A 14,762-nucleotide genomic window follows, 5' to 3' on the forward strand; every position below is an offset into this window, starting at 1 on the left:
GTGTGTTCCCTCTACACGGACACGGACGTAGGCCCGGACAAGGGGCAGGCAGCCGACCCCGGTGTGGCCATAGACTGCCCGCTGCCTGGCCCAGGAGCAGACCGACAGACCGACCTCGAGGGTGCGGTGGGCCAGACCCCCCTTTCCCTCTCCTCCCCTCCTGGTCACCCTCCTGTTTTTGTTCAGTTTACAAATTGAACACGCACGCAGTTGTCGGAATCTCATTGGCACTTTTATTGTCACAGGTGTGAAATGCTACACATTGAAATTATATTTTTGATTACAAACAGTCCAGCAGAGTATTACCGTACCCCAGGTCAGCAAGTGTACATAAACAGTCTACTGATCGTGTAAACAAGAGGGGCCATTGTACAAAATCCACACTCTAGTCATAGAGTGATAGATACAGTGTGGAAACAGGCCCTTCGGCCCAACTTGCCCACACCGGCCAACATGCCCCATCTACACTAGTCCCACCTGCCTGCATTTGGTCCATATCCCTCTAAACCTGTCCTATCCACGTACCTGTCCAACAGTTTCCTAAACGTTGCAATAGTATCGGCCTCATCTACCTCCTCTGGCAACTCGTTCCATACACCCACCACCCTTTGCATGAAGACGTTACCTGCTCCGATTCCTATTAAATGTTTCCCCCCTCACCTTAAACCTATTAGACCATAGACAATGGGTGCAGGAGTAGGCCATTCGGCCCTTACAGCCAGCACCGCCATTCAATGTGATCATCCACAACCAGTACCCCGTTCCTGCCTTCTCCCCATATCCCCTGACACCGCTATTTTTAACAGCTATCTAGCTATCTCCTGAAAGTATCCAGAGAACCGGCCTCCACCGCCCTCTGAGGCAGATAATTCCACAGATTCACAACTCTCTGTGAGAAAAAGTGTTTCCTCATCTCTGTCTTCTATATAGTGTTTTTTTGGCGGTTGGCAAACAACTTTTTTGGTGCATTACCGCCACCAACTGGCATGGAGTGTGGATCAAACAACACCATTACATATACTAATATCCTATATCCTTCCGAACAAATTGGTTACCCTAAGAAAAAGCAACAGGATTTGATAGCACTTATTTGAACTCCCTTGCAAAATATCTACCAAATCAAATTGTACTCCTTCTTTTCTGAACTGCTCACTCATCCGTTCTCTCTCCTCATTTGATGTGAAATTCTGGTACAATAAATGCTACTCCTACTTTATCTACTGAATCTTTTGATGCATCTGTATAAATTTGGACAAAACTGTAGTATCTGTCAATGTATTCCTGTATGATGACTGAATTATACATATGCTGTTTATCCTTGTTTTTCTGTTCTAATATTGTAAAGTCTACTGTTGCATCTGGAAGTATCCAAGGTGGAATTGAAGGTAATGGAACCGTTGGAACCACATTTAATTGTGCTATGCTGATTTGTAATGCTCTCTGGGTCACTGTCCATCCAAAACTTTTTGTTTCCCTTCTCTCCTTTTCCCAGCATGGTTTGACAGTAACTTGTGCTGGGTGTTCTTGACTGTGGCCCTGTAGGTTAATCCAGTAATTCAATGAAAGCTGTATCCTTCGCATCTCTAGAGGCATCTCCCCCATTTCAACCTGTAATGCTGCTGTTGGAGTTGTTTTTATTGCACCTGTACATATTCTCAATGCCCGATATTGAACGTTGTCTATTTTCTTAAGAGAAGTACTTGATGCGGACCCATAAACCACACAACCATAATCTAACACAGATCTAATTAACCCAGTGTATATAGCCTTCAAAGCTGTTCTATCTGCCCCCCAATCACATCCAACTAAACATCTCATTACATTAAGTATCTTCTTACATTTGTCCACTACTTTCTGAATATGAACCATCCATGTAATCCTCTCATCAAACCATAAACCTAAAAAGTTATAGTATTTTACTTCTCTCCAATTCCTGGTTATATAATTTTAGTTTTACCTCACTATCAATTTTCTTCCTAGTAAAAAACATTATCTTTGTCTTTTCCACAGAAAATTTGAATCCCCATTTATATGACCACTCTTGTACCTTTATTATAGCCCTCTGTAGTTTCTGCACAACAAACTTCACATTTCTCCCCCTTTTCCAGATTGCCCCATCATCCGCAATCAGTGAAACTCCCATTTCATTTACAATTTCTTCAAATACATCATTTATCATTACTAAAAATAGTAAAGGACTTATTATGCTCCCTTGAGGTGTTCCATTTTCAATATCTAATGTTCCTGAGTATTGATTTCCAACTCGTACTTGTATTGACCTCCCAAATAAAAAATCCTTAATCCATTTAAATATACGACCTTTAATCCCCAATTTACCTAGTTTCACTAATAACCCTTCTCCCCACATCATATCATATGCTTTCTCAATATCAAAAAATACAGCTACTACACTTTCTCTGTTAATTTGTGCTCTCCTAATTTCATGTTCTAAACATATAGCTGGATCCATGGTGTTTCTCCCCTTCCTAAAACCACTCTGGTAATTGGATAAATATCCTTTATTTTCTACATAATATGTTAACCTTTCATTTACCATTTTTTCCATTACTTTACATATGTTGGATGTTAACGCAATAGGCCTATAATTCCCTGGGTTTGTCAGATCTTTACCTGGTTTTCCTATTGGGATTACTACTGCCTCCTTCCAGCTTTGCGGTAATTTCCCACCCTCCCACACTTTATTATAAAATTCTAACAAAAAATCCTTGGATGTTTCACTGAGATGGTTTAACATGGTGTAACAAATCTGATCTTTACCTGGTGCTGACATCTTGGTTTTTCTAAGAGCTCGGTTGAATTCTGTCTTTGTGAATGGTTTGTTAAAAACATCGTTAGTGTCTTCCTCATATCGTATTAACTGTATATTCTCTGCTATAGTATTTTCTTTTCCTTTTCTTCCTTCTTCACTAACATTGTCTGAACTGTGAATTTTAGCAAAAGATTTTGCCAACATCTCTGCTTTCTCTTCATCTTTCACTGCTGTAATTTCACCGTCAGTTAGGATTGGATATTTGTATTCTCTTTTAATTCCTTTCATTCTCCTTATCATTCCACAAACTTGACCTACTTTTGTCTCCCTTCCCTTGAGTTACAAAATGTCCTCCAAAATTCCCTCTTTGCATTTTTTATTACTCTTCTTACACTTGCTTGCAACCTTTTGTATTCAATAAGATTCTGAAAATTGTGATTTCTTTTCAAAATTTTAAAAGCTTTATTTCGACACTTAATTGCTTTGTCACACTCTTTAGTCCACCATGGTACACTCTTCTTGTTGTGCTTACCTCCTTTCTTTTTAATGGACTTCCTTGCTGCCTCTAAAATGGCTTCACAAACAGAAATATTTAAATCATCCACATCTTCATAAATATCAATTTTCTCCATTTCTTGATCACTAATAATCTTAAACTTCTCCCAATCAGCACCACTAAAAGACCACTTCTGTATTATCTCTGTATTATACTCCTCTAAACTCACTCCTACTACTATTTCTATATGGTAGTGGTCACTTCCTACCGTTGTTCTTCGAATTACTTCCCATGAACAAACACCCGCCAATGAGTCTGACACTAGTGTGAGGTCTATGGCTGATTCTGACCCTGTTCTGATGTTGATTCGTGTCCCACTTCCATCATTAAGACACACAAGGTTTTTATTCTCCATTAAATCCTCAATCACCATCCCATTTTCATCATTAGAATCATCCCACAACGTGCTATGAGCATTAAAATCTCCACAACATATAACTTTTCCCCCTAAATACCCAGCAAGTTCATCCATCAACTCCATTGAAAGCCTTTTACACGGATTATAAAAATTAACAATTTTAACCTTACCTTCTCTTGTCCAAATTTCAACCACTAAATATTCTAATTCTGTTCCTTTCACCAACAATCTATAATGTATTCCTTGCCTTATAAATATTACACACACCCCTCCACTCCCCTCCCCCCTATCTCTACGGATACTATCATAACCTTGGATGACAAAGTCTAATGAAGGCTTAAGCCAGGTTTCTTGAATACATATGACTTCTGGTTTCTTCTTTAACTCTTTAATGAATCCTTTAAACTCTTGTCCATTTGCTATTATGCTCCTTGCGTTCCATTGTAATATGATCAAGTTGACCTATCACCAGAACCTTCCTGCCTTCCATCTGCTTCAAGCTTTTTATTGATACTCTCCCATGATACTTCTTTTAAACCCAAAAACATCTCTGCTCCCTTAACAATGATTTTTATTTTTTCTGTTTTGTGTTTAACCTGATCAGTACAGTTGATTACATATGCAATGAAAACAATAAGCTTATCAGCTGTCAGTTCTGTGTGAGTTTTGACTGCTTGACTTTCCTCTAATCTCAAAACCGGATGATTCTCTCTCCCAATTATATCCACTCTTCCCCTTTGTCCTTGCACCTTCTTCACTGCCTCTGAGTAGCTTATGTTACTTACTGTTTTCACTTGCTGAATCTCCACAGCCCTCTTCCTGACTTCACATCCCCCATACGTTACCCTGTGCGGTCCTCCGCAATTGCAGCATTTATCCTGCATATTTTCTCTGCACTCTTCAAATCTATGCTCTCCTCCACACTTGGGACACCTCTGCTTCCCCTTACACACCGCTGCTATATGTCCATACCTTTGGCATTTATAACATCGGAGCGGTGGAGGGATATAAGGCCTCACTGGAAAACTCATGCATCCGATTCTCACTTTTTCTGGTAGTTCAGACTGCTGAAACTCCAGAAGCACAGAGAAGCTCTCTACCCTCTTACCCTCCACTGTCCTTAACAATCTCTTAGCTACACTCACCTGGCCCCTAAAAATACTCCATTTGAGTTTCTCCAGGTCTTCATCTCTCGATGAGATTGCCAGTTGAGCTCCATTCGGCGCGGCCTTGTCGGCTCCGGAAGCCACGGTCTCGAGTAAGGAGGCGGCCGTTTCCAGGGTTCCCATGCCGCTGAGAGGACTCTCCCGACGCCGGAACAACATCACCCGGCAAGAACGGCCTGGAACATCGGGCCTCCGTAGAGGCAACTGTGGAGGCCTCAATTGGCCCGACTATGGGGGGACTGGACTTTGTGCCTTCCCTCATATTGGGAACCATTGTGGGGGGATGTTTTCATGTTAAAGTTCTTTAGTATTGTCATGTTTGTATTCTTTTTTTTTCCTATGTGCTGCATTGGCATAACAAATTCTACCAGCCTGGCTGTGTGGTCATTAAAATCAATCAATCAATCAATCAATCTACAGGAATACCTGTTATTACTCCCCTTGTCACTCTACTCTCACCCAGAGTCTTTCTTTCACTCACCATCTTCTTGCAAACACTTTCAATCTTCAGAGCCTTATTTTTCTGCTCCTCTGTTTTACATATTATTAACAAGTTCCCGTCTCTCAAAATCTTAGCTGTTTCCACCTCTCCTACCTTCTTCTTTAGCTCCCTGGATAAAGCTATCGGAATAATTGACATGCTCATCTTCCTTTCTAAATGTCAGTATTATTTTAACCTCCTTCCTTTCAACCTTTTTCCGAACCGTTCTCCTATCCTCCTCTGAACTGTTCCCTTCAAAACTCCTTTTGCTGCTTTGGCTGAGCTCGTTTTGCCCGACTCCTCCTTCTCCTTGATTCCTCCCTGATCTGTGACTAGACACTGACGTCCAGTCACCAAAAGCCCCATCATCTTGGTCTTCGTCATCCTCTAATCCTACCTGAGTTGCCATTTGATCCAGTTACAAAGCAGTTGATGCCAACCGCCAACTCCTAGTCCCCCTCTCCCTTCCACACGGGAGCTCCCCTCGCCCAGCCGTCGTTGTTCCCCGTCACCCCGCGTTACCCCAGCATTCCATCCATCCATCTTCCTCCCCGCGCGTGCGCGCGCGCGCGATCTCCAGCCTCACGCCCCCCATCTTGTCTCCGGGCCGCCCGCCCCGCCCCGCCCCGCCCCCGCGCGCTGCCATTGGCCCTGGCCCCCGTCACTCAGCGCCGCCGACGCCACGGGATTGGCCGCTTGGGCCGGGGGGGCAGTTGCCATGGCGACCGATGGATGTCCCGCCCCCCCCCCCCGGTGTTGCCCGGGCGACAGGCGACAGGCCCAGTGCGGCCCAGGCAGGCGGTGGAGAGAGGGCGGGCCCTGGGGGCGCCTCAGGGTAGGGGGGCATCATCATCATCATCATCATCATCGCCGGTAGCGGGAGACTGCAGACTGGAGGCCGGAGCTGCACCGGGAGCAGCGGCTACGGGAGGCCGGGCCGGGCCGGGCCGGGTAGTGCACGGATATTTGTTTTAATCATAGGAGCAGAATTAGGCCATTCGGCCCATCAAGTCTACTCCGCCATTCAATCAAGGCTGGTCTTGATCAAGAAGAAAGACGTCTATCTCTCCCTCCTGATTCTGATTCAGATTCAACTTTAATTGTCATTGTACAGAGACAACGAAATGCAGTAACCCCATTCTCCTGCCTTCTCCCCATAACCCCTGACACCCGCACTAATCAACGATCTATCAATCTCTGCCTAAACATTTCAATTTCTCTAACTTCAAATAACTATTGCTTTCCCTCTCTCTCTGTCCCTCCCCACCAGAGTTATCTGTCTAGTTGTACTGTCTTCCTGATTAATTTTACTGATTCTCTACCACCTTCCCCATAGCCAACCATGAACCATTCTACATTTCCTTACCATCTGCTTTGATCTGTCGTTTTCACATCTAACCCTTCCATATCACAGGCAATTAGACACTAAGTTACAGGGAGAAGACAAGAGAATGGGGTTGAGGGAGAAAAATAGAACAGCCACAGGTAAATGTCAAAGTAGACTCGATGGGCTGAATGGCTTAATTCTGCTCCTACGACTCATTAACTTATAATAAGCAAAAAGTAGTGGTTAACTTTTCACTGTTCACAAAGCTTTTCATGGTACCTCGGTACACATGACAATAAACTAAACTAGGGATAAGACTACTTTAGGCTTTAGAGATACAGCGTGAAAACAGGTCCTTTGGTCCACCCAGTCCAATCCGACCAGCGATCACCACATACACTAACACGATCTACAAACCACAAACAATTTTACAGAAGCTAATTAACCTACAAACCTGTAAATCATTGGAGTGTGGGAGGAACCGGACGGAGCACCTGGAGAAAACACATGCGGTCACAGGGAGAACTTACAAACTGCACAGACAGCACCTGTAGTTAGGAATGAACCTGGATCTCTGGCGCTGTGAGGCAGCAACTCTACCACCCCAGTGGGCAGGATAAGGAAGGAGTTATCTTACAATAACAGGAGTATTAAATGACCTGCCTGCATTCACTGTCCAGGATTGCAGGTGAAAGATATTCAACAAGTGCTAATGTGATTATATGAGAATGATGCCTGGATTAGGGTGTATTGACTCCAAGGAGATGTAGACAGACTTGAATTATTTTCTCTGGAATGTCAAAGGATGCAGGGAGACATGATAGAATTATATCAAATTATGAGAGGCATAATAGTGTAAAAATAACCCTTTTTCCAGGATGGAAATGTCAAATTTTAGAGGGCATAGCTTTAAGGGACTGGAGGCAAGGTTTTTTACAGAGGTTGATGGATGCCTGGAACATGGTGGTGGTAGAGGCAGATACAATAGTAGTATTTAAGAGACATTTGGATAGGCAAGGAACTGAGGGGTATTGATTATATGCAGGCAGATAAGTTGGTCTTATGTTCAACACAGGCGTGGCTGAAGGGCCTCTTTCTGTGACAGTAACAGGAAGGAGACAAGAGGAAATTGATGAAAACCCTGTAGTCCTAACTAACAATTAAAATACTTGCCATCTAAAATCTTTTATTAGATCAGTCATCTAGTGTTTACCTACTTCCTCATTTACTGACGGTGACTATGCAATAAAACCTCTGGGACACAAATCAAGACAGCGTTGTCTGCGATTTTATTAGATTTAATTTAAGCTTTCAATCCTTATTACTCAGTGCACAGCACAGTGGCATCACCATCAGAGCTGCTGCCTCTCAGCTCCAGAGACCCAGGTTCCATTCTCACCCCTGGCTCTGCGTGGAATATGCATATTCACCCTGGGACGCTATAATTTCCTTCAGGTGCTCCTGTTTCCTCCTACATTCTATGAAAATGCTCAAGTTTTCAGTTTATTGGTCACTGACACCACTGTGTAAGTAAATGGTTGAATCTAGGTGAGTTTATGGGAAGATAAGACACAAAAAGCTGAAGTAATTCAGCAGGTCGGGCAGCATCTCTGGAGAAAAGGAACAGGTGACGTTTCGGGTCGGGACCCCTCTTGAGACGGAGTTTATGAGAATGTGGGCAGAATAAAAAGGTTACTGGGCGTGATGGAATGGGTTTGTTGGGCTCAAAGACCTGTTTCTCTGATGTATGACTGACATGAGAGTAATCTTTACAGTAGCAGTTTGTCTGCCATATATATACCACTGGATCCTCGATGATGCCACATGGATTCAGAGACAAGATACTGGTACGCAAGATTTGCATCTGATCTAACATTTATTACTTTACTCTTCCAGTTGTGGACAACGCCTTTTACAGACCATGAATGTTAAAGTTTTAATGGGCTAGAAGGCTTGGTACTTGAAGATGGAAGTATTTTGCGAGAATTGCTCACAGCCTGCAGATCGAGGAACACTGTAACCATGCATTACTCAACATCTCAAGTCCTCTTCAGAAGGGCAAGTTGACCTGAGCTTTTTGATCAAAGTCTCATGATTTTGTTGAATATCTACAGCCGGAAAACAAAATCACATTTTCTGAGCGGATGTGTGGCCTCGAATTAAAAAGGGAGGAATAGGACATTATTTACCTCATTGAAATTCCAGGCACTTAGATGAGTTCAAATAACAACAAGGACCTGTTGAATAGAGAAAGGTTGATAACAGTGAAGCTGATAATAACAGCCAAGCTGGGAAATTCATGTTTCATTTATAAAAGCACTATTCAAACCCCTTGGTAGAGATTTATTTTTACTGCAGCCCCACAGTGTCTTGTGTAATGTTATAATAACCTGGTGTTTGGCCCATTTGTGAAATATTTTGCTCATTTAAAAAAAACATTTCAGCTCGGCCAGAACTCAATGATTTTTTAGTACAGCTGTTTTCCATTTGCCAATGTTTAAGTGACTACAGTCTATAATATAACCTATAATTTTAATTTGCATAAAACCATCCAACACTATCTATGTCCATGCGACAACAAGGAAACCAGGGAATAGAAATTGTAATGACCTAACTCCAATGATCTCTTTTCAAATATACCTAGTGGTTTCTATGTTAACTCCATGTAGCTGATATATGGTGCCTTCTGGCCTGTTGTGGCTACTGGCTCTCCCATTCTGACCTTGATTGATCGATTGAGATACAGTACGGAAAAAGGCCCACCGAGTCCGCTCCGACCAGCGATCCCCGCACATTAATACTATACTACACACACTTGGGACAATTTACAATTTTACCAAGCCAATTAACCTACAATGCTGTACCTCTTTGGAGTGTGGGAGGAAACCGAAGATCTCAGAGAAAATCCACGCAGGTCATGGGGAGAAGGTACAAATTTGGTACAGACAGCACCCATAGTCAGGATCGAACCTGGGTCTCTGGCGCTGTAAGGCAGCAACTTTACCGCTGTACCACCACGACTTGGTTAAGCCCCGTGGATTTATCCACTTCAATATGCTTTAAAAATGGCAGTATGTCCTCTCATCTGATCCAATGATAAATGTAGCAGCATTGTGAAGGGTCCCATCCCGTAACACTGCCTGTCCATTCCAACCATCGATGGATGCTGCCTGACCTGCTGAGGTCCTCCAGCACCATCGATGCTGCCTGACCTGCTGAGGTCCTCCAGCACATTTGTGTTTTGCCGCCATAAACTCAGCAGGCTTTCATGAATTGTCAAATCAATTTGTGGGAAATATTTCTGTTCCACAGAATGACTTCTATTTAGATAACTGTGACTGCAGACCCATATTTAATAATGTATTTTTATGATTAATGATGCTCCCCGGAGTCCCACACTGAGCATTGATGGATGCAAATCCGTACCATGCACGGCTGATGGAGGCAGCTGCTCCAGGTATCAATGAAATGGAGTTTGAAATCTGAAAACTAGAACACTGCCTTGAGGCAAAAATCCTTTGATCAATTATTTTACCAAGAATTTTAAAAATATTCATTTTGTTCTAACATTCAACCTACATTAATTCCTCTTTTTTTCTCAGTTCCTTTAGAGTGATTTTGAAATGTATCAAGGTGGAAAACAATGATGACTTTAGCATTTCCCTGGAACATACAGCTGCCAGTCCTGTCCCTATCTTAACCAGGTTTCTGTAATGGCCACAATGTCGCAGTCACACATACCTATCCACGCCCTAAGCTCATCTGCCGACCAGTCAGACAGGGCTCTTGAATTAAAATAAGTTGAATTTAAATCCCCATTCCTTCCTCGCTCCCTGCCTGGCTTGAAGGGCCGAATGGCCTCCTCCTGCACCTATTGTCTATGTTTCTATGAAAGTGCCAGGAGAGGGGGTGGTTGCGTGGGACGGGACCAGGGAGTTCCAGAGGGAGCGGTCTCTGCGGAAAACCGACTGGGGGGGAGATGGGAAGATGTGGCCAGTGGTGGGATCCCATTGGTAGACAAATAAGCTGGGGAAACTCAGCAGGTGAGGTAGCATCTATGGAGCGAAGGAATTCGGGTAGAGACTCTTCTTCAGACTGATGTGGGGGGGGGATAGGAAAAAGAAAAGAAGAGGCGGAGACAGTGGGCTGAGGGAGAGCTGGGGAGGGGAGGGGAAGGAGGGAGAAAGCAAGGACTACCTGAAATTGGAGAAGTCAATGTTCATACCGCTGGGGTATAAACTACCCAAGCAAAATATGAGGTGCTGCTCCTCCAATTTGCGGTGGGACTCACTCTGGCCATGGAGGAGGCCCAGGACAGAAAGGTTGGATTGGGAAAGGGAGGGGGAGTTGAAGTGCTGAGCCACCGGGAGATCAGGTTGGTTATTGCGGACCGAGCGGAGGTGTTGGGCAAAGCGATCGCCAAGCCTGCGCTTGGTCTCACCGAGGTTGATCATCCACTGAATAATCCAACCACATTTTCGTTTAGAAGTGGAAAGAAATAAAATAAATTGCATTCATTGCAACGTGTAAAAAGAGTTGAGATACTATATTATAGATACATAGAAAATAGGTGCAGGAGTAGAGGCCATTCAGCCCATCAAGCCTGCAACGCCATTCAATATGATCATGGCTGATCATTCAACTCAGTATCCCATCCCTGCCTTCTCTCCATACCCCCTGATCCCTTTAGCCACATCTAACTCCCACTTAAATATACAAGGGCCACATCGAATTCCACAGATTCACCACTCTCTGTGTGAAAAATGTTTTTCTCATCTCAGTCCTAAATGATTTCCCCCTTATCCTTAAACTGTGACCCCTTGTTCTGGACTTCCCCAACATCGGGAACAATCTATAACAATTGTAATTTTTCTGCATGTTATTGTGGTGTATATCATGTCTTGATTGGTGAGTATGTTTAGTTTGTGACTTTATTTGAAGCAGAAATAATATGAATGTTTCATTGACCATAATTCCGACTTGAAATGCTGCCTAGGTTACCTGACTGACTCTGTCTCTGTGTGTCTCTCTCTCTGTCTCTGTCTCTCTGTCCCTCTCTCTGTCTTTCTCTCTGTCCCTCTCCCTGTCCCTCTCTGTCCCTCTCTTTCTCTCTCTGTGTCTGTGTGTCTCTCTCTATCTGTCTCTCTATCTGTCTCTCTCTGTCTCTCTCTCTGTCTCTCTCTCAGTCTCTCTCTCTGTGTCTCTCTCTGTGTCGCTCTCTCTGTCTCTCTCCTTCTCTCCTTCTCTGTCTATCTGTCTCTCTGTCCCTCTCTCTCTCTCTCTCTCTGTGTCTCTCTCTCTCTCTGTCTCTCTCTCTCTCTCTCTGTCTCTCCCTCTCTCTCTCACTCTCTCTGTCCCTCTCTCTCTCGGCGTTGTCGGGTGAAGTTTCCACCCGTCCTGTCCCGTATCTCACACACACACACACACACACACACACACACACCCACACCCACACCCACACAGTCTCATACACACACAAACACGTCCACACACACACACACAGTCTCATACACACACACACACATAGAAACATAGACAATAGGTGCAGGAGTAGGCCATTCGGCCCTTCGAGCCTGCACCATTCTCCATTCAATATGATCATGGCTGATCATCCAACTCAGTATCCTGTTCCTGCATTCTCTCCATACCCCCCGATCCCTTTAGCCACAAGGGCCACATCTAACTCCCTCTTAAATATAGCCAATGAACTGTGGCCTCAACTACCTTCTGTGGCAGAGAATTCCACAGATTCACCACTCTCTGTGTGAAAAAAGTTTTCCTCATCTCGGTCCTAAAAGATTTCCCCCTTATCCATAAACTGTGACCCCTTGTTCTGGACTTCCCCAACGTCGGGAACAATCTTCCTGCATCTAGCCTGTCCAACCCCTTAAGAATTTTGTAAGTTTCTATAAGATCCCCCCTCAATCTGCTAAATTCTAGCGAGTACAAGCCGAGTCTATCCAGTCTTTCTTCATATGAAAATCCTGACATCCCAGGAATCAGTCTGCTGAACCTTCTCTGTACTCCCTCTATAGCAAGAATGTCTTTCTGTAAACAATATAACAAACAGGAGAGAAAACAAGTTCAGTGTGTGTGTGTGTGTGTGTGTCTATATACACACACTCACAAATACACATCAATACAAATCAAAAATAACTTTACAAAGCTTACAGAATAAGTAATGAATGCTGGAGAATGTGGCAGTCAGTGAAGAAAGCGAATGGTATGTTAGCTTTCATAGCAAAAGGATTTGAGTATAGGAGCAGGGAGGTTCTACTGCAGTTGTACAGGGTCTTGGTGAGACCACACCTGGAGTATTGCGTACAGTTTTGGTCTCCAAATCCTCCCTCTATGGCAATAATGTCTTTCCTCAGATTAGGAGACCAAATCTGACACACACGCACACGCACACGCACACACACTTACACACACACCCACACCCACCCACACACACACACACACACACACACACACCCACACACACTTACACACACATACACTTACACACACACACTTACACACACACACACACACACACACACACACTTACACACACACACACACACACACACACACACATACACACACCCACACACTCACACACACACATACACACACACACACACACACACACACACACACACACACACACACACACACACTCACACCGACACATACACACACACACACACACACACACACACACACACACACACACACACACACACACACACACACACACACACACACACACACACACACACACACACACACACCCACACACACACACACACACACACACACACACACACACACACACACACACACCCACTCACACACACACACACACACACACACACACACACACACACACACACACACACACACACACGGGTCAATTGCCTGTGATCTCTCTCTGTTTCACGGCCAGTGGCAGCGCAAGGCTCTAGTTAGATGCGGGGAGAGAATATAGACACAATAATCTTATATGTTTCAATAAGATCCCCTCTCATTCTTCTAAACTCCAGAGTGTTACAGTGTGGAAACAGGCCCTTCGGCCCAACTTGCCCACACGGGCCAATATGTCCCAGCTACACTCGTCCAACCTGCCCGCATTTAGGGCATATCCCTCCAAACCTGTCCTATCCATGTACCTGTCTAACTGTTTCGTAAACGTTGGGATAGTCCCAGCCTCAACTACCTCCTCTGACAGCTTGTTCCATACAGCCACCACTCTCTGTGTGAAAAAGTTACCCCTCAGATTCCTATTAAATCTTTTCCCCTTCACCTTGAACCTATGTCCTCTGGTCCTCGATTCCCCTACTCTGGGTAAAAGACTCTGTGTATCTACCCAATCTATTCTTCTCATTATTTTATACGCTTGTGTCTGTCTGCCATCCAAACAGATAAGATACATCTGAACCAAGCGCAGGCAGGTGTGACTATTGTAGCTGGGACATTGTTGGCCGGTGTGGGCAAGTCTGAGGTCCTGTTTCCACACTGTATCAAAATCACAATCACAATCATACTTTATTAGCCAAGTATGTTGTGCAACTTACGAAGAAGTTGATTTGCCGTACAATCATACAAATAAAAAGCAACAAGACACACAAAACACATTTTAACATAAACATCCACCACAGTGACTCCTCCACATTCCCCACTGTGATGGAAGGTGAAATAACGTTCAATCTCTTCCCTTCTTTGTTCTCCCGCGGTCGGGTGCCTTGAGCCTTCCGTTGACGGGACGATCTCACTCCCGTAGACAGTGGCAGGCCTCCTCGTTGGGGCGATCAAGCTCCTGCATCGGGTGGGGGTGAATCTCAGCTCCCCCTTGCCGGGCGATCTACCCCAGGGTCGGGGCTGGTCGAACGTCGTGCGGCTTTTGAAGCTTCCCGACTTCGGTCTCAACCCGAGACTACGAGCTCCTCGATGTTAAAGTCCACAGGCCGCAGTTGTAGTGTCGATCCCAGGCAAGGGATCATCTCCGATGGTAAGTCCACGGCCCCGCGGTGGGGCTCAAAGTCTCCAGCTCCACGATGGTAGGCCGCAGAGCAACCGGAGATACGATCCGGAAAACAATCTCATCTCAATGTCTATTGAC

The 14,762-nt window shown here is 44.4% G+C and overlaps 1 protein-coding gene and 1 long non-coding RNA gene across 3 annotated transcripts in view; both read left to right on the forward strand.

Annotated features, from left to right (window-relative positions):
- Nucleotides 1-14,762, forward strand: part of LOC129693830 (butyrophilin-like protein 2) — a gene marked incomplete at its 5' end in the record, with an annotated part of 55,707 nt that overhangs the window by 33,858 nt on the left and 7,087 nt on the right. The gene's annotated exons all lie outside the window — the stretch shown is intronic.
- Nucleotides 5,904-8,990, forward strand: LOC129693825 (uncharacterized). 2 transcript variants are annotated; one of them, XR_008722917.1, is made up of 2 exons: nt 5,904-6,816; nt 8,555-8,990. It is a non-coding gene; the product is annotated as an uncharacterized LOC129693825 (long non-coding RNA). The 2 variants fall into 2 exon arrangements; XR_008722916.1 differs by having other exon boundaries at nt 5,904-6,282.

This window comes from Leucoraja erinacea, unplaced genomic scaffold (genome assembly GCF_028641065.1).
Source record: "Leucoraja erinacea ecotype New England unplaced genomic scaffold, Leri_hhj_1 Leri_438S, whole genome shotgun sequence".
NCBI lineage: Eukaryota > Metazoa > Chordata > Chondrichthyes > Rajiformes > Rajidae > Leucoraja > Leucoraja erinaceus.